The sequence below is a fragment of the Anabrus simplex genome, chromosome 1, assembly GCF_040414725.1.
Source record: "Anabrus simplex isolate iqAnaSimp1 chromosome 1, ASM4041472v1, whole genome shotgun sequence".
NCBI lineage: Eukaryota > Metazoa > Arthropoda > Insecta > Orthoptera > Tettigoniidae > Anabrus > Anabrus simplex.
Genome location: NC_090265.1, coordinates 895,942,800 through 895,965,032, shown reverse-complemented (window position 1 = coordinate 895,965,032; position 22,233 = coordinate 895,942,800). Strand labels below are relative to the sequence as shown.

Sequence of the window (22,233 nt, the reverse complement as noted above, 5' to 3'; positions counted from 1 at the left end):
ATAACGTGTGCCCTCCGGGGAGGTCTGGTGCAGGTCTTTAGATTTGACGCCGTATGGGCGACCTGCACGTCCGTGAGGATGAGGTCCTACCGAAGATGAAGTCTAATGCTGAAGACGGCACGAACACCCAGTCCCCGAGCCATAAGAATTAAATAATGAAAGTTAAAGTCTCCAACTCGACCAGAAATCGAACCCGGGACCCCCTGGATCCCTTGGACCAAAGGCCAGCATGCTAAAAATTTATGCATGCAGCCGGACACATAAAATTAAAGTAGGTACATTGCCCGCTGCTAGTTAAAAGAAACTGCCAGTTGGTTGTACTGTGGTTTAGCACCAGTATGAGACCAGAAGGCGGCATTTACTTGAATAAGGAATTTTATTTAGAGATATTAAATATCAAGAAAGTTAATCCACTCATTTAGTTTCAACACTTGGAGATTCATTTGGAAAAATGGCGTACTCCTATTTTTCGTAAGAGTTCATCTATTCGCTTGTTTCAATAGATTGTCTACCCGATACACTTAAACCGAAAACAAATATTCATGACGCATCCGATTATTCTGTGCGATATAACTGAATGATATTTGAAACTCATTCGATTATTTAAATAATGGGATGGAAGTTTTTCGATTATTAAAATATTCCATTATCCCATCACTAATAGGGTGGACATTTATCCATTGAAAGAAGGACTGGCTCTGCTCGTTAGTTTTGAGACTGGCCCAGGTAGAGAAACCTGTTCTTACTAATCCTCCTCCTGGAATTCGTGAGTTTTGGGACCCGTGAGTTTTAAGTCTTGTGAGTTTTGAGACGACACGCTAAAATCTCCCCAGTCACCTGTCATGATAACAGTTCTTCTGTTGATTGCTGCATGCAGCCAGACAGTCGCAGTTCGCTGTCACGTTACTTTAACTGAGGTATATTCCCGGAAATTTTCTGATGTAAAAATCGGAAAATGTGGCAAATAATCTTTAGGTTTTGTTACAGAACACAAGCTTACAGTTCACGACCCGTACCATATAGTGAACAGACTTTGTGCAGGGGGATGTTGTGATAAGGGATTTGGTTAGTTATCAGTAGGGCCTGGTTCTTGTGTAGTTACATATTCCATTCCTTTACTTCTAGACAACTGAAAATGTTGACGAATTGTGGTTCTGAATATGGTTATGATGTCATCCGTTCAGTCGAATCCGACAATCGGCGACTCTACGAATTAGCGCTCTCCAAGTTGTCCTGTTCCACACTGCCTCCTTTAGTTGTTCCAGGGTGAGGGTTGTGTTCGTCTTAATGGTGTATAACCAACGAGTTGTCTGACGACCTGATCTACCACTGATCATTTCTAGAATGATTGGCTTTTTCAATGCATCTGATTGCATAACGTAAGCTAGTCTCAGCTTCATGATCTTACCAGCCAATGACATACGGGGCTTGATGCGCTCTAAAACTGTCTTATTGGTGATGTTCTGCAGTCCATGGTATTCGTAAGAGACTTCGCCAACACCAGAGCTCAAAAGCGTCGATTTTCCTCTTGTCTGCGTGTTTCAGTGCCCAGCTCTCACATCCATACACGAGCAGTGGGTATTTAATCGCATTGACTAATTCGTACTTGGCAGCCAAACTGATATCTCTGCTCTTCCAGATCGGGGACACAGTCATCATAGCGATTCGTCCAAGCGAAATCCGTCTTTTAATTTCAGGAACGCAGTCTCCACTTTGACTCACTTTGGCTCCCAATAAGATGAAATCCTCCACACTATCTATCTCCTCCCCATTTAACTTTAGACAAACTGTACCATGCTCATCGGTAGTCATACCTTTGGTGTTTTTAATATTGAGATAGAGGCCCATTTTTTTACTTTCATCCTTGAGGCGGGAAATTAAAAGCTTTAGATCTTATTCTGTATCTGCCAGTATGGTTGTATCATCAGCATATCTCAAACTGTTTGTAGTTCTTCGTCCAATCTTCATACTTGGGTTTAATTTTACATATTTGTACATATTGTTAGTAATATTACATATTTTACATATTATGCGAAGAAAGTAACATTTTTGTACATATGAGCAAAATTAATTTCAATTAGTAACGTTTACCTCTTCATTATCAGGGCATAAGGACAACGGGAAATTAGCTACAACAATAAATTCTGTAAAATACTCCGCGATTTACAGTGCATAAAATTATTTTCATATTTCTGAAGTATTTTAAGTACGCCCTTAATTAGTTAAAAAGTGATTTTTTAAAAAAAATCAGAATTTGCTTTACGTCGCACCGACACGGATAGGTCTTATGATGACGATGGGATAGGAAAGGTCTAGGAGTGGGAAGGGAGAGGCCGTGGCCTTAATTAAAGTACAGCCCCGACATTTGCATGGTGTGAAAATGGGAAACCACGGAAAACTTATTCTGGGCTGCCGACAGTGTGGTTTGAACCCACGATCTCCCGGATGCAAGCTCACAGCTGCGCGCCCCTAACCGCACGGCCAACTCGCTCGGTAACAGTAAAATTAGTAGACTATATAAATTATTTAAAGTAACAAGGATAACTTTGTCCTAAAAGAAGAAGTTCTTTAAAACAACGTTATTGTTTCGTGTATCAGAACCATGAGTCATAATGAAAGGAATAAAGGAACATTTTTGTAAATTTAATGCATTTATATTACTACATATTTTATGAATATTACCATATTTTATGAGTATTACAATTATATTTTTCTTATATTTACTACGTTTAATGTATTTCACACTTTGATATTACATAAAACAAACTCCGCACCCTAGTTATCAGCAACTTACAAGTATTGTATATATGAAGTGATCAGCAGTAAAATTCGGTAAGTGAAACTTGGAAGAATTTTGATGACGCTATCATTTTCTTTCCAATGTTGTCCTTCATTGGTTGAAGAAATTGAGCAAAGTACAAAATGAAAATAAAATAGATGAAACCATGAAAACAAATAAGTCTTAAAATCTCCAGCAAGTGAAAAATGAATTTAATTTGGTTCCTTTACATGTCAACATGAACGACATGACATACTGTAGATTTTCCCTCAAGTTTTAGTAACTTCAACCGGGATCGAACCTGTGGTCATGGGTACCAAACTATAGCACGTTAAGTACGTAACAACTGGCGCTAGTCGGTGGTTCGTGTTTGGATGAGGAGTAGTGCGTTGTTGGTTGAAAGTGGGCAGAAAATAACCGGCATGTTAAAAAAATAACAATGAACAATCTAAAAGAATTCCATAATTTCTTAATACTATGTGAATTAATTGGAAGATGTGACTGAAAATAGAACAAAAGCTTATCCGGCGTGTCTAGATACACTCAATACAGGGTGTATCAGAACTATACCGACAAAAAACGATCTGGGATGATCTTCATGTTATGTTATGAACGGTGATGAAATCGGATTGGCGGATAAAATGTTTCTTTTCGAGAAAATGAGGTTACTTTCTTACTTCCGGGCGCGCGATTGAAATTGACGAACTTGCTGTGTCAGAGCACAAGCCACTGCTGTGCTTCAGGGAAGAGAAGGGAAGTGGTGTGTATGATGGAGACAGAGATAATGCTCCGCGCGTACGCACAAGTTTCCTCGTTCGACTCGCACAAGGTTGTCCTTGTCTCTTACAGGCAATATCCACAGTTCGTTTATTCAACAGCCGCAACTGCACACACTGTAATTAATACACTTGTCAGTCCAGGAATACACCAGATCGTTTCTCCTCTCGTCTGTTGGTCGCAGCAACGTTCTATATTATTTAAAATGCTCGAAGACGCAACGCTGCCGACCCACCGCTTCACTCACAACATTATAAATGGAATGACGAAGGAAACAATACGCCCGATTGTTTGATTACAGTAGATGTTCAATATGTTCCCCTCCTACTTCGATGCACAGTTCACAGCGGTGTAGTAGTGACTTTTGAACTCTGTTCGGGATGTGGGTGAGTCGTGAGCGACCTGGAAAGCTGCCTGTATTCTTGGTATTTCATCTTATCTTTCTACGGGGTTCTCATATTAGTCAATTCGTACATAACAAACTGTACACAGACTATGCGAAACGAACGATAAACGTGTGTATTCGCACGGAGCATTGCCTCTGTCTCCTCCTTCCTACTTCCCATCCCTCCTCTGAAGCACAGCAACAGGCAGCGGCTGGCTCTCTGGCGTAGCAAAGACGGCAAGTTCGTCAATTTGATCACGTGCCCGGGAGTAACAAAGTAACTCCATTTTCTCGGAAAGAAACATTTTCTCCGCCAATCCGATTGCACCATCGTTTTTAACGTAACATGAGGAACATCTGACTTTTTTTTGTCGGTGTAGATCTGATACCTCCTAAAAAAATTACGTTATAAGAACAGAATTTATAGGACTTTTAATCGGTGCCAGGGAAAGATGCTAAAATTTTGTGTGAATCATCTGCGAAATCTGGGGGTTCCAGATAGCATCCTCCTAGATGTATCAATATTATCAATCAAGGGGTAACTTCAAATGATTCTTAATCACCTTTACAACCCACTTTACTTTAACAACCACTGTTCATTATTATTTTCAACACTGTTGATATGTTATATTTTGTCACGTACGGCAACCCGTAAATTGGGAAGTAATAAAAGAAAAATTAAATGTTTTAGAATCGACGGACACCAATTTATGCCGCTCTCTTCTGCCAGAATGTGATTGAGAAAAGAAGTTCCGTCTACGTTTATCTAAATATATTGACGTCAGTTATAAAAATGAACAATTACTGGTAATGTTGCAAGTTGTCTCCGTTAAATACTTTCAAAAAGCAATTAAGTTCACACAAGGAAACTAAATTATGATTTAAAATCACTTCTTTATAGTTAAAGCACAAAACTGTCTTTCTCTCTCTCCCGCACCTCCCTCTCCCCCACACACATGTTACATTGATTTTCCAATAATTACACGGTACACCTTCTTCGTTACGTTCTCAACCTCCAGTTCACAATGATCAGGGTCTGTTGCCAACAGCTCTGATATTAGATAGACTTGTCATTACGACTCATATATTAAGTACATTTTGGACAACTTGTTGTGTGTTTACTGATGACTGAGGGAATTTTGAAGGGATTCTGCACTATCTTGATCACTCACCTATAGAATTATCCACACGTAGACTACCATCTGCTGAGAAATACAACAGCTCACACAAATCGAGCGCTGAAGAGAAACTTAAGGAAGAGCAATACTAACTGCTGGTTGTATAGCAGTCAATATCGCAACCGAACAGCGAGAGCAAAGGAAAATCTCTTTCTACAGGAGTGTCAAGGCGTTAAATTTTGGTAGGTGTTATCTGAAAAGTTAATATCCTCTAATGATACCAGGAACAGTCCATAGGCTGCTATTCTGGTTTAACGGTCAACGAATTTAAATAATACCTTTCGTCTGGACGCTGTTTATGAAAAGACGAGAATCGAAAATTTTTACAATACTTTCCGTAACACAATTTCTTTAATTCATATCAGGAGATGTTCCATTGTCAAAAGAGTCATGCGTACTATTTATGGGAAGATGAACGCCGCCCCACAAGTATGTAGTGTTAGGAACCACTCCGATCCCTAGTGCTTGCTTTAAATACTTTTATTTTAACCATACCCCAACTTCTTGTCTTCTGTTGACGACCTCAATAAAGCAGGAAAATAATCGTTGGTTTTCTGTTTTTAGGATACTAGCCGATATTAGGGGCTTTTTAGGTCCTTCAATGTGACAACTTCCAACACATTACAGAACTCCGAGACAAAATTGAGTCGATTACTTTAAATAATCTTTTGGCGAGTCTGCCGCTGTCCATTCTATAGATATGGCCATAGAATTTCAAGCGTCTCTTGCGTACGGCATCAGTGAACCTGTCAGTTAATGAGTGGAGGGAGGTCCACTGTTCTACTCTTAATCCACATTCCATTTTCTCTCGTGGGGTCATTATTATTATTATTATTATTATTATTATTATTATTATTATTATTACCTCTCACTTAGCCAGTGAAACTGATTACATGAACTATTAAGTATTTTGGGAGCAACTCAGAGACAGAGAGAAGTGCTACCATCAGCCCTCAGACCGTAATCATCTTGCTGTCATCCACGCCAATCAACTCACCCGTCAATACAAGAGCGAGTCCGCTCTAGCCTCCACTTGATTTGCATCTAACTACAGAACTGTCGGCTTCAATGATAACACAATGGCCTTGCACCAGAATAATCAAATGAACATTTGTTTGCCACTAACACGCGTGATAAACCACACTTAACGACCTATCGGGCCATACTCTGGCTTCCATTCGACCACAAAATAAACAAGCACGGCCTCTTAATAGCCCAGTTAAATCTAACGAGTGTCGAGGAACGTTAAAGAACTTACAAAGTATGATAGGAGAGTGCGCTACAGCAAAGGATCGATTTCTCTATTTGCAAGCATGATCAGTCTAGCAGCTCTTTAACCTTCAGCTGGTATGGTAAACTTTTGTCACTTACCTAGCATAGAAATGAAGCACAAACAAAATGATCTACGATTACCGATGGAAATTAAAAATATTCGAAGTCATTAATTTCGATCCTATACGAACATGTTATTAAACATTTCCAGCAATGTTCCAGAAAAGTAGGAATACTTCTTTATGAGATAATTTAATATTGTTTCTGAAAGACTGTAAATTAAAAGATGTTCAGTCTGTCGAACACACAAGTTAAATATTAATATTACACTAAAACATACCTGAAAAAACACATTATTAAACACAGAATAAAAATACACACTATTAAACAAACATGTTTCGTTTTTAGAAGGACATCATCAAATTCTACTGAGTCCCATTCATCATTTGAAAATGTTTGTATTTATTTCTGTCCAAATACCTATTAATTTGAAATTCGGACATTATCTTAATTAAGTCCTACCTCTTTTATTTTTAACAGGTATGTTATAGTGTAAAGTTTTATTAAACTTGTGTGTTCGACTTAAAAACTCTTAACTTACATTTAACTGAGTCGACGCTAGAAAGAGTGGCTTCATCCTATAAAAATAAAATATAAATAAAAATTGACTTATATATTCACTTTAAAATTTATTTCAGATAGTCTATCACCATTTACATTGTAAATCTTTGTGTGATAGTCCTGGAAATAGTACTTCAGAAGTCAAGCTTAGTGTGACAGGCCTGAAAATTGTCCTCCAACTGCAGTGAAACCTGGCATTTCTGACATAGCAACCTAATTTCCGCCCTCTTCTTGTGTGATTTTGTAGCTCAAAGGAACATTCACAAGAACCACAATAATAACCAGTTAGTTCGTTAGCATAACGACTGAACAATATTCTCACGTTGGTGGACTTTGCAATAACCGACCTATATACTTGTATATCCCCATTATTATTATTATTATTATTATTATTATTATTATTATTATTATTATTATTATTATTATTATTATTAGAGCACAAACCGTACCAATATTAAGAGATACAAAATATTGGAAATTAGATATTCTATATTTATTTATTTACTCTAGATATAACTGATATTTTAAGAGGTATTTGGAAGTTTGTAAAAAATGCAATAATCACGATTATATCCGTTATTATTCCTTATATTACAGTAAAGAAGCTACCAAAATAAAATATCGTAATAACACTTTAACAAATTCTATTATGCGCATCTTTCGTTACAGCTAATATTACTGGAGGAATTTAAAATGTTTCTGTTACGCATAATCTCACAGTCTTGCAGGTAACCGAGGGCAGTAATTTTCGTTTACATGAGGATGACAGAATTCTATACCAGCCGAAAAATGCTCAGTCCCTTCATATATATATATATATATATAGGTATATCGAAATGCAAATTTACAAATAAAGAATTTGTAAACAATGTGGAATACAATAAACAGTAATAATTATATATAGAAAGTATATCTACGTGGTAAAGTTACATCATGGAACGTTTCTGTGAATCTGCCATAGATTCATCTGATGTTCCATGATCGGTGCCAACTTTTATAAGTTGTCAATCTTCAGTCGTTTTCCAGTGTTCGTAACTCCATGTACTAAAATTCACCATTTGGACTTATGCCACTACTTACAGCCTTTCCAAACTCAAATTGCATGCTTCTTGAAACCATTAATCCATCTCTTATTCTGCCACCTTCTCCTTTTGTCATCTGATGATTCTAAATGTGAAACCGGCGACTGCGCCAAAGCGTACTATTTTGCAAAAGGGACCAGTCGATTCGAATGGCTTAATGAGATTCTACAGAAACTTTACGGAAGATATCGGTCGCGCCCTTATTTAAGGAACAGCCGCAGCATTTGCATGAAGCAAAAATGGGAAACCACGGAAAATCATCTCCAGGGCTGCCGACGGTTGGAATCGAGCCCACTAACCCCTGAATGTAAGCTCACAGCTGCACGACCGTAACCGCAGTGTCAACTCGCTTGGTAGTGCAATCGTATTTTGAATATTGCATGGCTGGGCTTAGGCGGTGGAGTCGAAGATGACGGGTTCAATCCCGGCTCAGTGCAGCGGCATTTGAAAGTGCTCAAATACGCCAGCATTTTGTTAGTAGATCTACCGTCATATAAAATAACTTGTGTGGGAAAACACCTGCAGTCTGTCTCCGAAAGTCGTAAAAAGAGCAGTTAATGGTACATAAAGATATTATTATTATTATTATTATTATTATTGTTATTATTATTATTATTCGATAACAATAACAACAAACTTATGAACTCAGACCCTCTGAATTTATCGTCTAGGCAGCCTAGCTACCAATTTTGATATTCCGATTGAATTTTTCTGGGCGATTCCAACGGCTGAGTTAATTTTGCGAGTAGATTACACCAGAGATCTTTAACAATACGAAAACAACGATATGGAGTGCCGAGAATTTTTCCCGTCCTGAAAAAAACTGGCTACTTTGGCCAGGATCGAACACACGAAATTAGAGTCATGAGTTGGACACACTATTACTGAATCACCAAAGCACCTGTGTTGAAATTTTATGCCCGATTTTAAAAGTTAAAGCTATGATAATTCTTAGAGCTACGAAGGCCATGCCACGCAGCCAACTTCCGAGAGTTCTTATTGATTCTACTGAGTAAACACTGAATGTATAACCACAGATACTGTACATGTCAACATCATAAGGCATGGTGTCGTAAGGTAAGGTAAGGGTTTATTCTGCCCGAAGGCAGGTCCGAACCTCTACAGAGGTGTGCCTGAGCCGGAGTTTACGTACGGTAGGTTGGCCTGTTACTTTCCGCTCTTCCATTCCCGTACCCCCCACCAACAGTGCGTGGCAACCCATCCACTTCTTGACCACTTCGGAGATCTCACGGGATCCGGTGTTTCAACACGGCTACGGCCGTTGTTGCATGATATGCCGAGTGGAATTATTTCAGTCTTTCAGACTTCTCTGGTAGGACACTAACTAGAATATGGTTCCGGTGTATGGGACCCTCGCCTGGATTACCCAATTCGAGAACTGGAAGAAATCCAAAGGAAAGCAGGTCGATTTGTTCTGGTTGATTTCCGACAAAATAGTAGACTTTGGAGAAAGGAGACGAGCTGCTCGAATAAGTGATATGTTCCGAGCTGTCGGTGGAGAGATGCCGTTGAATGACATTAGTAGACGAATAAGTTTTAGTGGTGTTTTTAAAAGGCCCCGTGGTGTAGGGGTAGCCTGCCTGCCTCTCTCCCGGAGGTCCCGGGTTCGATTCCCGACCAGGTCAGGGATTTTTCTCCCGACCCGAGGGCTGGTTCGAGGTCCACTCAGCCTACGCGATTAGATTTGAGGAGCTACCTGACGGTGAGGTGGCGGCCCCGGTCTCGAAAGCCCAGAATAACGACCGAGAGGATGCGTCGTGCTGACCACACGACCCCTCGTAATCTGCAGGCCTTCGGGCTGAGCAGCGGTCGCTGGGCAGGCTAAGGCCCCTTCAAGGGCTTTAAGTCCGTGGGGTTTGGTTTTTTGGTGTTTTTAAAAGTAGGAATGATCACAATATGAAGACAAAGTTGGAATTCAAGAGAACAAATTGGGACAAATATTCATTTACAGGGAGGGAACTTAGGGATTGGAATAATTTACCTCGGGATGTGTTCAATAAATTTCCACATTCTTTGCAGTCATTTAAGGAAAGACTACGTAAACAAGAGAGAGGCAATCTGCCATCTGGGCGACTGCTCTAAATACAGATCTGTGGTTATTGATTGATTGATTGATTGATTGATTGATTGATTGATTGATTGATTGATTGACTGATTGATTTAACCTCGGGCTATCACTGCTAGGACTGAACCCATGATCTTGAGACCCAGAGACCAACACTCTACGACTGATTCATAAACAGGCTCTATTGTGCTTATTGTACTACTCTCCATAGCCTGTGATTGGCCACTCTCCATACATAGTATAGTCAATAGTAGTCATCGCGTCGGGATGTTCAGGTCGATACCAAATCGTGGACCACGACCTGACAATAACAGCATTAATAAAAACTACCGCGTATGACCAGAAAGTGGATTAAAAAGATAAATGGGAAAGTGAGATTTCCTATCAAAATTACCTATTTCACCACGAGCGGGCGAACTGGCAATCAGCCCCATTCAATAGATGTAGGTAATAACCCATTGGGGTTTTATTTCAACCCTCAGTTAAAAGCACTAAATTCCAAAAGCATCTAATTCAAGTGATGAATGGTATCTAGCGTCAATGGTTCATAGAGAAAGGAGTATGTTCATTGTCCAATTCAAGTGTTTTTTCAATCCCTGCTTTGTAAATACTGATAGGAATTGAATGAGTGCTAATTTATTGTGTTCAGCCGACGCACACATCTAATTGTGAAATATATTAATAACATTTACAACCATATTAAGTTTACCGCCGCGATTTAGAGCTTCGTAAAAGAGATTGTCGAGGTCTGCAATAACTGGTTTGGACTCTTCGACTTGGACTTATTGTGACTGTTGTACTCGGCCATAACGGGCCGGTATAACCCCTGAGAATACCGTCACTTAAATCTAAGCTAAGCTAAGCTAAGCTAAGCTACCATGTTTTTGATCTACTCTTCACAGCATGTGCTCAATGTGATCGCTATCCATTACAGTGCAGCCTTCTGCCCTACGGAGCATGGAATCACACATTCGTTGAAACACTCCTGGTTGTTTCCGGGTAGTATCACAGGTATTGAACACGCATTCTCGTAGTGTATCCACATCATTTATGGGGACCACATACACCATGGTCTTTACATGTCCCCAAAGCAAAAATCTAAAGGATTAGGTTCAGGCGAACTGGCAGGCCAACGTATTGGCCATTCCCGACCAATCCACCGCTCATGGAAGACCCGTGTTAGGTGTCACCTAACTGTACGATGAAAGTGGGCCGGTGCTACCACATTTGAAGTCGTTTACGACCAATGATTAGGTAGGAACGAATTTCCGTCTTTTGTTGAATATGACCATCCGTAAATTATTGGAACATCTTGATCATTGATAATAGTGGTAGCGGGCCATAACTCCGAAGTAGGGTTTGCGACCAATGTTTATAGGGCATTTTTTCCTTTGTTTGTTGCGTGCTGCCTCCTCTGTTAATATTGGAACCTTGTTCAAGGATACTGTACAGTGGCAATAACTCACCGCGTGAGAAAAAAGTGACAATTGAAGCGCTGAAAATATAGGTAGATCAAGTCCACTTTCTGGTTCATTTTAAATGAACGTTACACATTTAATAAAAATAAACTATATTAAGTTAAAGAGTGTTTCTGCCCGATAGATGGCGCAGAGTGATAACGTCCATCCACTGTAATGACTAAAAATAAAAATAGGCAATATTCAACTCATATCTTCAGAATAAAAATTTTATATGTCCAAACGGTCACCCTACCAAAAAAGACCGACCGACCGACCGACCGACCGACCGACCGACCGACCGACCGACCGACCGACCGACCGACCGACCGACCGACTTGCTACATCTCCTGAGAACCATAATCGCAAGTCTTACAGAATCTTTTTCGCTCTAGATAGCAATGGAAACTCTGGAGAGACATTGAGATTAACTGCTTCATGTTAGTGATGTAGAACACGTCCAATAAAAGGGTACAATGTTCTGTATCCACTAGTAACTATACAATATATCATAGAAGTTTACGAAATTACACAATGTTGCCAAAATAATTAGCAATACCTGGTCATGGTCTATGTGTATGTATGTATGTTGGGTATTCAGCCCGAAGGCTGGTTGGATCCTCAACAGGTTCACCATTAGCTGTCATAGATGGCCTAGGTTTCACTGAAAAGGCGTACTAGGGAAATGATGAGTTAGGTAGTTTCCCGTTGCTTTCCTCACTGAGCCAGAAATTGCTATTGTACAACAGTCTGCCAAGCCCACTGAAATGCGTGCACCAACCGACCCTATGAGCGACATTTTCACACCATTCATAACAGGGACTGGCTGTATAAGGAATGGTATTACTAGCATCACTCATACCTCAGTCACTTTCATATTGTCAAAGTCAAGGATGAGACTGAGACAGGTCAATGAAAGTAACAATTTTATTCTAGCCCATAGCAGAAGACATAGTGCACTGTAAATACTACATCTTGCCAGCAAAGGCCTGCATGGTCTATATGAATTTCAAAATTTCCTCCTATCATATAGCACCAAGTCCACTTTTGCTATTGAAGCGTACTATGCATCATCAGGTCATTATATTTAAGAAAAAGTGATCTGGAGACTTAAAATGAAGTATTTATCAAATCAGTTCTAAGTCATTGTGATTATTTTCATGCTGAAAACATCTCTTAGCAGACAAATTAGGGGTCGCTATACTACGACAAACGAACAATTAAGCAGTGTCCTCAATTGTGCCGAAAGTTGAAGGGCTAAAGGGCCCGGGATGGCTTCACATTGTGAGTCTTGTAACTGAAAACACAAGTTTCGAAAATCACTTCTGGCCGAAATGCAGTTCTGGAAGAACAGCTCAAATTCGCTTGTTTCTTTACTCCTATTCTTTTTCAGACAAATCCTAGCCAAATTAACTTACTTACATAATTATTTCTGTAATGCATTCCTTGGTTCAATACCCTCAGGCGTTTTTTCATTTTTGAAAATGTCCACAGCGAATGTTGTTATAAGGGCGTAAATGAAACTTCATTGACTCATATCAGCGCTCGTAGTGATAGAAACAGTCAAACTGGTAATCTAATCGACCGGATAACGATGCTTAAGAAAAAAAGATTGTAAGTTTTAGGAGTAAATATAGAATATGTTCTCACACTTTACTATATTTTATTTACCCTAAAATTCGTAGTTCATATCCCTAGGATGTTTTCATCATTGAGTTGATTATTTTAAAGAAATAGTTTAAAATTAAACTCACTGGAAACCACTGTAATGGATATTTCCTATCAAGAAACAACGCCTGCTTATTGTTAGGAACTCTGGAAGCTTATTCTAAATCCATTACGAATTTTTAATTATTAATGCATAATGCTTCGAATTCGCATTACATTATTTAAATATCAGCACTAGTTGCAGTAAAATATCTCCCACCAGCTTCAATACAGACAATTTCCCCTTCTTCAAATCGAATATCAGCAAGTTTTCTCAGCGTGAATCTTTCCATGATTAAAGGAATCTAGACTGGGCGAGTTGGTCGTGCGGATGTGAGCTCGCATCCGGGAGATAGTGGGTTCAAGCCCCTGTCGGTAGCCCTGAAAATGGTTTTCCGTGGTTTCCCATGTTCACACCAGGCAAATGCTGGGGCTGTACCTCAATTAAGGCCACGGCCGTTTCCTTCCAATTCCTAGGCCTTACCTGTCCCATCGTCGCCATAAAACCTATCTGTGTCAGTGCGAAGTAAAGCAAAATAGAAAAAAAAAGGAATCTAGAGTAATCGAAATGCGTAACTCTACAGCTGGAACGAGAAAAATACCTACAAGCGTTACATTACCAATGTTAAGCAAATATATAATGTAAGGTGATTTGTTTTTCCAAAGTTCTTCAGTTTCTTTTTTTTTCCGTATCTTTAATTAGAGATGTGATTTTAAAATGTGTTACAGGAAGCAATGGTATGAAAGATCGTAACTACCAAATGGAGCATTTCCGAACATAGGTTCCTGTATAAAAAATGTTCATACCGATCAAATCTACCACACCTGGAAGTTTGTAACATAGTGGGAGGAACATTCTGTAGAATGAGACTTGGTCTACTTTTGTAACCCTCAACTACCCGGGTCCGGCCTCCGAGACCGCGCGAGATCGCTAATATTTCGGTAACTCCCCTCCCATAGTTAGTGGGGACTCGTCCGGCTTGCAACCGTTAAGTTCGATAACTCAAAATAACAGCCAGTTGAGAGGTAACAATCACCGATTGTTCGCAAGATATAACTTGTTATAGCGCTGTGTACGTCTCATAGACCGGACCCGGGTGTAAGTGTAGTACGGATGTCGGAAACTGCTACGTTTGGTGACAGTAATTTAGATACAAGAGTGGGTAGTTGATGTTTCAGGAAGTGAAGTATCTGGAGAAGCGGACATATATTCGACCTCGGATCATGGCCGTGCTTCGGAACAAGGAGACGGATGTGTAGGAAGAGAAAATTTGGAAATAACAGTGATGATGATTCACGCAATTCATCAGATGATATTGGCGACTTCAGAACACCTCCCAAAGCGTTTTATGATTAAGACAAATTGAAATGCAGCTTCTCTCTCTGAATTAGCCACTTCAGAACGAGGAAATAGAACATCCTGGTGAAACTTCCAGGACTTACAGGACAAGTACGTGAGTGTGATGTAAGTCTGAAACATGTGCATGTAAAGTGCTCGCAGTTTTCAAGAAAGCATTGTGTACTTCAAACAGTCTTTTGCATTGTGTTTTATTAAAGTATTAGATTTTCAAGTATCCTTAAATGTCGCCTCTACCATATCGTAAATATTTATTATGTGCATAGGAGAAAGCATATGCAAATAAGTGTTGCTTTCTTCTTCTTGATATTACATTTAAAATATTGCTCGTCTAACTTACAATGTTTCGCTTCTTCATTGTAGTAGAACTTCTCGTTAATAAAATTTGGAAATAACAGAGGTAAGATGGCTATTTTGAATGTATGTATGTTCAGTCTGTCAGCGATGCCGCTGGTGGGATCGTCAACAGCTCTGCCATCAGCTGTCATAGATGGCCTAGGCATCACTGAATAGGCGTACTAGGGAAATGAGGAGCGAGGTAGTTTCCCGTTGCTTTCCTCACCGAGCCAGAGTTGCTACTACATATCAGTCTGCCAAGCACACTGAAATGCATACACCAACAGACCCTATCAGCAACATTTTCACACCATTCATAGCAGGGACTGGCTGCATAATGATTGGCATAATTAGCATCGCTCATACCTCAGTCACTTTCATATTGTCAAAGCCAAGGACAAGACAGAGACAGATCTATGAAAGTAACAAAATTGCTCTAGCCTATACCAGAAGACATAATGCACTGTAAACACTAGGTCCTGTCAGGAAAGGCATCTATTTTGAATATTAAAGGTAAATTATGGCCGAGGATTCTCAGACCGGATCCGGGAATGTATGTCCTTATTGTGGTACCCGGGGAATTACGGGTCAATCAGCGTGTGGTATTGCTGCAAGAATAGTATGATCAAGCCGTCAGAATACCTTTAAGCAAATTCATAACATGAAAGTGTGCTGAAGTTCATTGTTACCAAGCGTTATTGCATTTGTTATGTTGCAACGCGAAAAAGCGTTTTTTACCCTCAAAGTGTTTACTCCACCCACGCCAGGAACACATTGTGGTTCTTCCATTTCCTCCTCGCCCCAGGGGACGTTTCGCCTCGCTGTGTTGACTTCCAAGCGTTCCGTTGCACTTCTTTAAATAAACATGCTTCATTGTTCTCCGACATAGGAGATGATACTCTTTGTAGTATGAACTTACTTCACAGACAGACCTTGTTTCTTTGTTAATAAATATGTAAACTCTGATGTAATTGTTTAAAGAGGTGTTTCCGATTCCTTAGTAACCCAGAGGGCCCAAAGTTCAGTAACGATTATTGCAAACGCAAAACAGCACTTGGTAATGATGAATAAGTATAATACTCTCCTAATCACAGGTGACCAGAAAATGGGAAGAAAGTATTCATTTATTGTAACTACAGTGGAACCTCGATATTTTGAATCACCTCTGGAGCTACATTTTATTTCAAGTCATCAAAATTCCGAGATATAGGGAATACCGTTTTTGAGTAAGTTTAGTACATAATTGAATCATAAGTATCTACGGGCTTATACTTAATACATTATTTTTAACAGCATTTATAAATATACAAACTCTATTTTATGGCATCACTTTAATTATAACCCTTATTATAGGAACTTTTTAGAAGACAGGATACAGTACGTACAGTTGTGAAGTAAGAAACATACCTCGGTTAACACCTTTGGAAAAAAAAAATCCGTTAGTTTCTTCTGTTTGTTACTGTTAACCTTCCCTCCCTTCACGTAGAAAATTCTCGTCATACCACGCAGCCGAGATTCTTAAATGGAGTTTGTCATTCGCGATTTGAGGGGTTGCTTTCGTACGTGACCGGCAATTAATTCACACAAGAGAAACAGCTAAGCTTCACCGATTTTCTGATCGTTACAAGTTTTAGTTTTTTGGTTCCCATCATATTAGCTCCCAGCATCACTGTAATCCTTTCTTTACTTGTTAACTCTTCCTCACAAACCACAAATGCCGTATTGCACAGTTAATGTTGAAGAAAATTCGAGTTACAAAGTTTCCTTCAAGGGAGGAAAAGTTTGCTTCGAAAAATCGAGAAATTCGTGCAACAGAATTTGGAGTAATAGAGAAATAAATACACGCAAAGAATAGGGTAATCGACCGGGAAATTTAAGTTACTTCGAGATACTGAAAAGTCGAGTAATGGAGGTTCGAGATATTTAGGTACGACTGTATAACTAAGTGTGAAAATTATTAGACTCAACAATAATTTTTTGATATTTTCATTGTCCTATTACCTATTACTTGCCTGCCCATAAAACCTATTTGTGCTGCAGTGGAACTATTTTACGTGTTAGATGTCTCTTTAAAGTAGATTATAGAACATACGTTACATTTCCTCTCAATTACATCAGTAACGAAATTACAGTCAATAGAGTCCTCTAACATAATGAAATTCAAATATTGGGGAACTTAAATTTTTCTCTTAAGTGTAAAAACCCAAACCAAACACCACGGCACTTAACGCCCTTGAAAGCATTGGCCTGCCCAGCGACCGCTGCTCAGCCCGAAGGTCTGCGGATTACGAGGGGCCGTGTGGTTAGTACGACGCATCCTCTCGGCCGTTATTCTGGGCTTTTGAGACCGGGGCCGCCATTTCACCGTCAGATAGCTCCTCAATTCTAATCACGTAGGCTGAGTGGACCTCCAACCAGCCCTCAGATCGAGAGAAAAATCCCTGACCTGGCCGGGAATTGAACCCGCGGACGAGAGGCAGGCACGCTACCCCTACACCACGGGGCCGGCTTTTTAAAGTGTACTTTGTAAAAATGTAATAACATGCAGTGGTTCCGGGTTATGTTACTTTACTTGGGCGCTGGTATCATTCGCTGAGCTTTGTAGAGCTGCTATTTACTCTTGGAAACTGATGTTGTAGGATTAGCGACAAACCGAACAGAAATATTTAATCTCAACGCAATATTTTGAAAAATACGAACAATGCAGTATTTGACTGAATGATACGAAGTTCCATGGAACAAATTAGAAGGACAAGTGAGGGCAAAAACTAAAACTAACGCAATTTAATTTTTTGTCTTCTCCTTTGAGTTTCATAATTTTCACCCCTCTGTATGTGCAATTCATTGTTATAATGTCCGCATCGATGGCTAAATGGTTAGAATTCTGGCCTTTGGTCACAGGCAACCCGGCTTCGATTCCCGGCAGGGTCGGGAATTTTAACCATAATTGGTTAATTCCGCTGGCTCGGAGGCTGGGTATATGTGTCGTATTCATCATCATTTCATCCTCATCACGACCAGCAGGTCGCCTATGGGTATCAAATCGAAAGAGCTGCATCTGGCGCACCAAACATGTCCTCGGACACTCTCAGCACTATAAAGCGATACGCCATTTTATTGTTATAATGCAAAATACTACAGATATTCCAGCTAACAAAATGCTACAAAATAATTAAAATATTATTTATCCCATAAATCCTTCTTGTACGTACGTTAGACTTATGAAATATTTCATAGATTTCTAAATGATGGATTCTTGTATATCGTTTCTACTAGCTAAATGCTGCTTCTCTGTTTTCACCTTATTTAGATTTCCTTTCCTACAGTACGGTACATAGTTTTACTATCCTCCCTAGTTTCATCCATTATTTAATAACTCAATAAGAGTTACGGTTCATTTTCAGTGTTATCCGTCTCAACCAAATCCACATTTCTCTGATTTAAAAAGGTTGCTTTTCAGTCTTTTACTAGGTAAACCACTCCCATATCTTTACGGCATAAATTACATTGATTTTCCTTATTATTTTATCTAAGCCTTTATTCTTGTGTAAGTTAGTCTCTTCAAACACCAAATTATCCCTCTCATTTACCTTTGTTAACATCCCAGTACTTATTGCAATATTGTTTCTTGAAAATGAAAATCCTCAGTCTGTTTCCAGTCATTTGTTTGGGTCAGAAATGGAATGAATGAAGCTCCCATCTAGCGACGAGGATAGGAATTGTGCCGACTGCTGAAGCCTGTCGCACTCCTCTGCGGCAATGATTAATGACTGACAGATGAAATGAAGTGATATTGGAGTGTGTCACTGGAATTAAAGATGACAGGAAAAACCGGAGTACCCGAAGAAAAACCTGCCCCGCTTCCGCTTTGTCCAGCACAAATCTCACATACAGTGACCAGAAATTGAACCACGGAAGCCTGTGGTCAGAGGCCGGCGCGCTGCCGCCTGAGCCACGGAGGCTCTACCATATTGTTTATTGTTTTACAGAATTATACCGGTGTTCTCCTGCTGTGCTTATTGTTTTGTTTTGATTTCATTCATTGTTCTGTTTTCCTACACAATCTCCTGTCATCCATTGATATTTCTTCCCCAGTGGTACCATATACGTACGTAATGAAGTAGTCTCTTCACCTCATCTACTCTGTAGACCTCATTTTGATGATTCATTCTGTGCTAAAAGGCTATCCTTAGAATTTAACCTCCTGCCCCCATTTTAACATTCCGCTTTTACAAATGGCTTTACGTCGCCCCGACTCAGATACTATCCGCGTCTCATGAGTAGTCACGGCAGCTTGTAGGTACGGTACGAGTAACAGATACCACACTACCTTAGTCGTTATAAACAGTGCGAGCTCTCTGAAAGAGTTGCGTGTTCATTATTAAATTGTTCACTATGCAGTACTTAAATTAAATGTGTAACTGAAGCACATACCAATTTGAAACCTCACAGCAGCGCCTTAGATCACAAGGATTATCGCGGACGGAACCGATGTTTATTGTCAGGTCTTGAGACTTGAGATAGGCGCATGCGCAGCAGCAATGCTTACCCTCCACACCCCTTACTCACCATGCACGCGACTTCTTGTCTGATGACCATAGTAGATCTTACGGAGCCGATGAGATAGGAAAAAAATTAATGAAATGGCGTATAGCTTTTAGTGCCGGGAGTGCCCGAGGACATGTTCGGCTCGCCAGGTGCAGGTCTTTCGATTTGACATCCGTAGGTGACCTGCGTGTCGTGATGAGGAGGGAATGATGATGTAGACGACACATACACCCAGCTCCCTTGCCAGCGAAATTAACCAATTATGGTTAAAATTCCCGACCCTGCCCAAAATCGAACCCGGGACCCCTGTAACCAAAGGCTAGCACACTAACCATTTATCCGTGGAGCCGGACATGGGATAGAAAAGGCCCAGGAATGGAAAACCATATTCAGGGCTGCCGACAGTGGAGTTCAAACTCACTAACTCCCGAATGCAAGCTCACAGCTGCGCTCCCCTACCCGCACGGTCAACTCGCTCATTACTACCCAAGCAGCAATATTCATCTACTTCCTTTAAGACTTAATTTCCTAATTTCCTGCATCACCTCCCTTTGTTTGACTGCATACAATAATAATAATAATAATAATAATAATAATAATAATAATAATAATAATAATAATAATAATAATAATAATAATAATAATAATAATAATACAAATAAAACCCAACGGCGCTATCGCCCTATTGGTCTTGGCCTACCAGGTGACTGCTCTTCAGCTCGAAGGACTGCAGATTGCTTTGACTTTACCTTCCCTTAAATACTTAAGCGCTTTTCCCAGACGCCGAGGTGCCGGAATTATGTCCTGCAGAATTTCTTTTACGTGCCGTTAAATCTCTCGATACGAGGCTGACGTATTTTAGCACCAGAGTGAGCCGCGATCGAACCCACCAACTTGAGCTCAAAGGACCGCCACTCTACTGTTGGAGCTACTTCGTCTCCTTGCACGGGCACGCAATTTAGGAGTAAGGCGTGGATGCGACTCTAACTGAGATTAGCATTGGTTGTACTTGTTTGTACCATACTCCTAACTCTTACTTTTACTACACAACCTCTCTTGGCTAGACGTTGTTCTCTTCCGACTCAACAGTAATAAGGTTTGGAGTTTCAGTCTGATGCATTATGACACACTTCGTGACTGTGCATTTCTTTTACTCGGATCTTCACCGTCTTCCACTTCTTTCATTGCTAAGTATTCAATGTGGACATTTTAGACCGGTTAACTGCAGAATTAAAAATAGCATTGCAGGACCTGAGGTCGAAACAGGGACCTCTTCGTGTTGAAGGACTTGTAAATGCTAAACTACATGGAATTGGCCTTAGTGACAACAGTCCATGTATTTCTGTTCTCCAGATAATGAGTTCGATCTCGGTTGAACTATGAGGCAGTTGAAGGTGTTTTTATACAACTCTTACATCTTGGTGTATAGCTCGTTGAAAATCATCCAAACACTCTGGCGTCTCTCAAAATCTACAGTGATTGAAAGTACGTTAAACAAATAATGTACGTTCGTTTTTACTGCGGTCTACACATCTGCCAGCAGGCGTTTCCACTGAACAGGATGGCGTATCTTGCCAGGCCTGTATCCGTTTGGTCGTGGAGGAGTTCCATGTTCGATCTCAGGACGTGCCGTTTTAGTCCAGTATTAAACAAAATGTAATATTGTTATGTACACAAGAATTAAAGGTAATCTCTTAGGGCCGGTTTCATCAACGTGGGTTAAACCTTAACCCCGAGTTACACAGTTTTAACTCTGAGTTTGATTGTTCATTCCGTTTCATCAAGGAGGGTTATTTTTAACTCTAGGTTAAGACCGGAGTTAAGTTAACCCCTCCTTTCACCTGGGTTAAACTGTTTATTCGAGGTTAAAAGCAACATGGCCACAGTAAATCACGCATTTGATGCAGAGTTGCTTTATTTAGATTTGTTAAACGGTGTTCCTAACAGAAATAGGCCTATAATAAGAAGGAAAGACTTTGAAAATCTATCTGAGGAAGAATTTCTGAAGAGATAGACTTCAAAAACCGTCGTCAGTAAATTCGTCGATGAAGTTCGCGAGAGGTTAGAATACACAGCTGATCGAAACAAACTTGGGCTTGCGAACTAAACTAGAAACTACATTGACCGTAATAGTAGCAACAGCGGTATTACACAATATTGCTGTGGAGACCCGAGATTAACTTCCCCCACAGGACTTGACTCTGCATCAGTATCTCACAGGAAGTAGAAGGAACAGGAATGTTGGAATTGAGAATGGCAACATTCTTCACATTGATAACGACAGCACTGCAGTGGCATGTAGGAATGCAACTGCACACCACCACTTCAATAGTACAACACTTAAGAACATTATACTGTGTATTACGTAGTGGTTATACAAAAATGCATTACTTTCGTGTGTGTTATTGCTGTGAAGGTGTGCCAACTTTCAAAACAACTCTTGGCACAGTGAAGCTAAAATTTTTATAGAACTGTTTTAGTTGTTTCGTAGATCGCACTGTAACGTGGGCAATATTACTAATTCCCCTGTTATTCTTTCCCATGTATCCTCCTTTTCTTTTAATTGCATACCGTCAATCTTCTTGCATTCTATAATACTTCGGTACTTGGCGACTAATTCAATAAGTAGTGATTTTTCTAAAGCAGAA

General features: G+C 39.9%; 1 protein-coding gene across 1 annotated transcript in view; it reads right to left on the bottom strand.

Moving 5' to 3' along the window:
- LOC136857449 (metabotropic glutamate receptor 1-like) overlaps positions 1 to 22,233 on the bottom strand; it is a 445,598-nt gene that overhangs the window by 166,038 nt on the left and 257,327 nt on the right. The window lies entirely within an intron of this gene.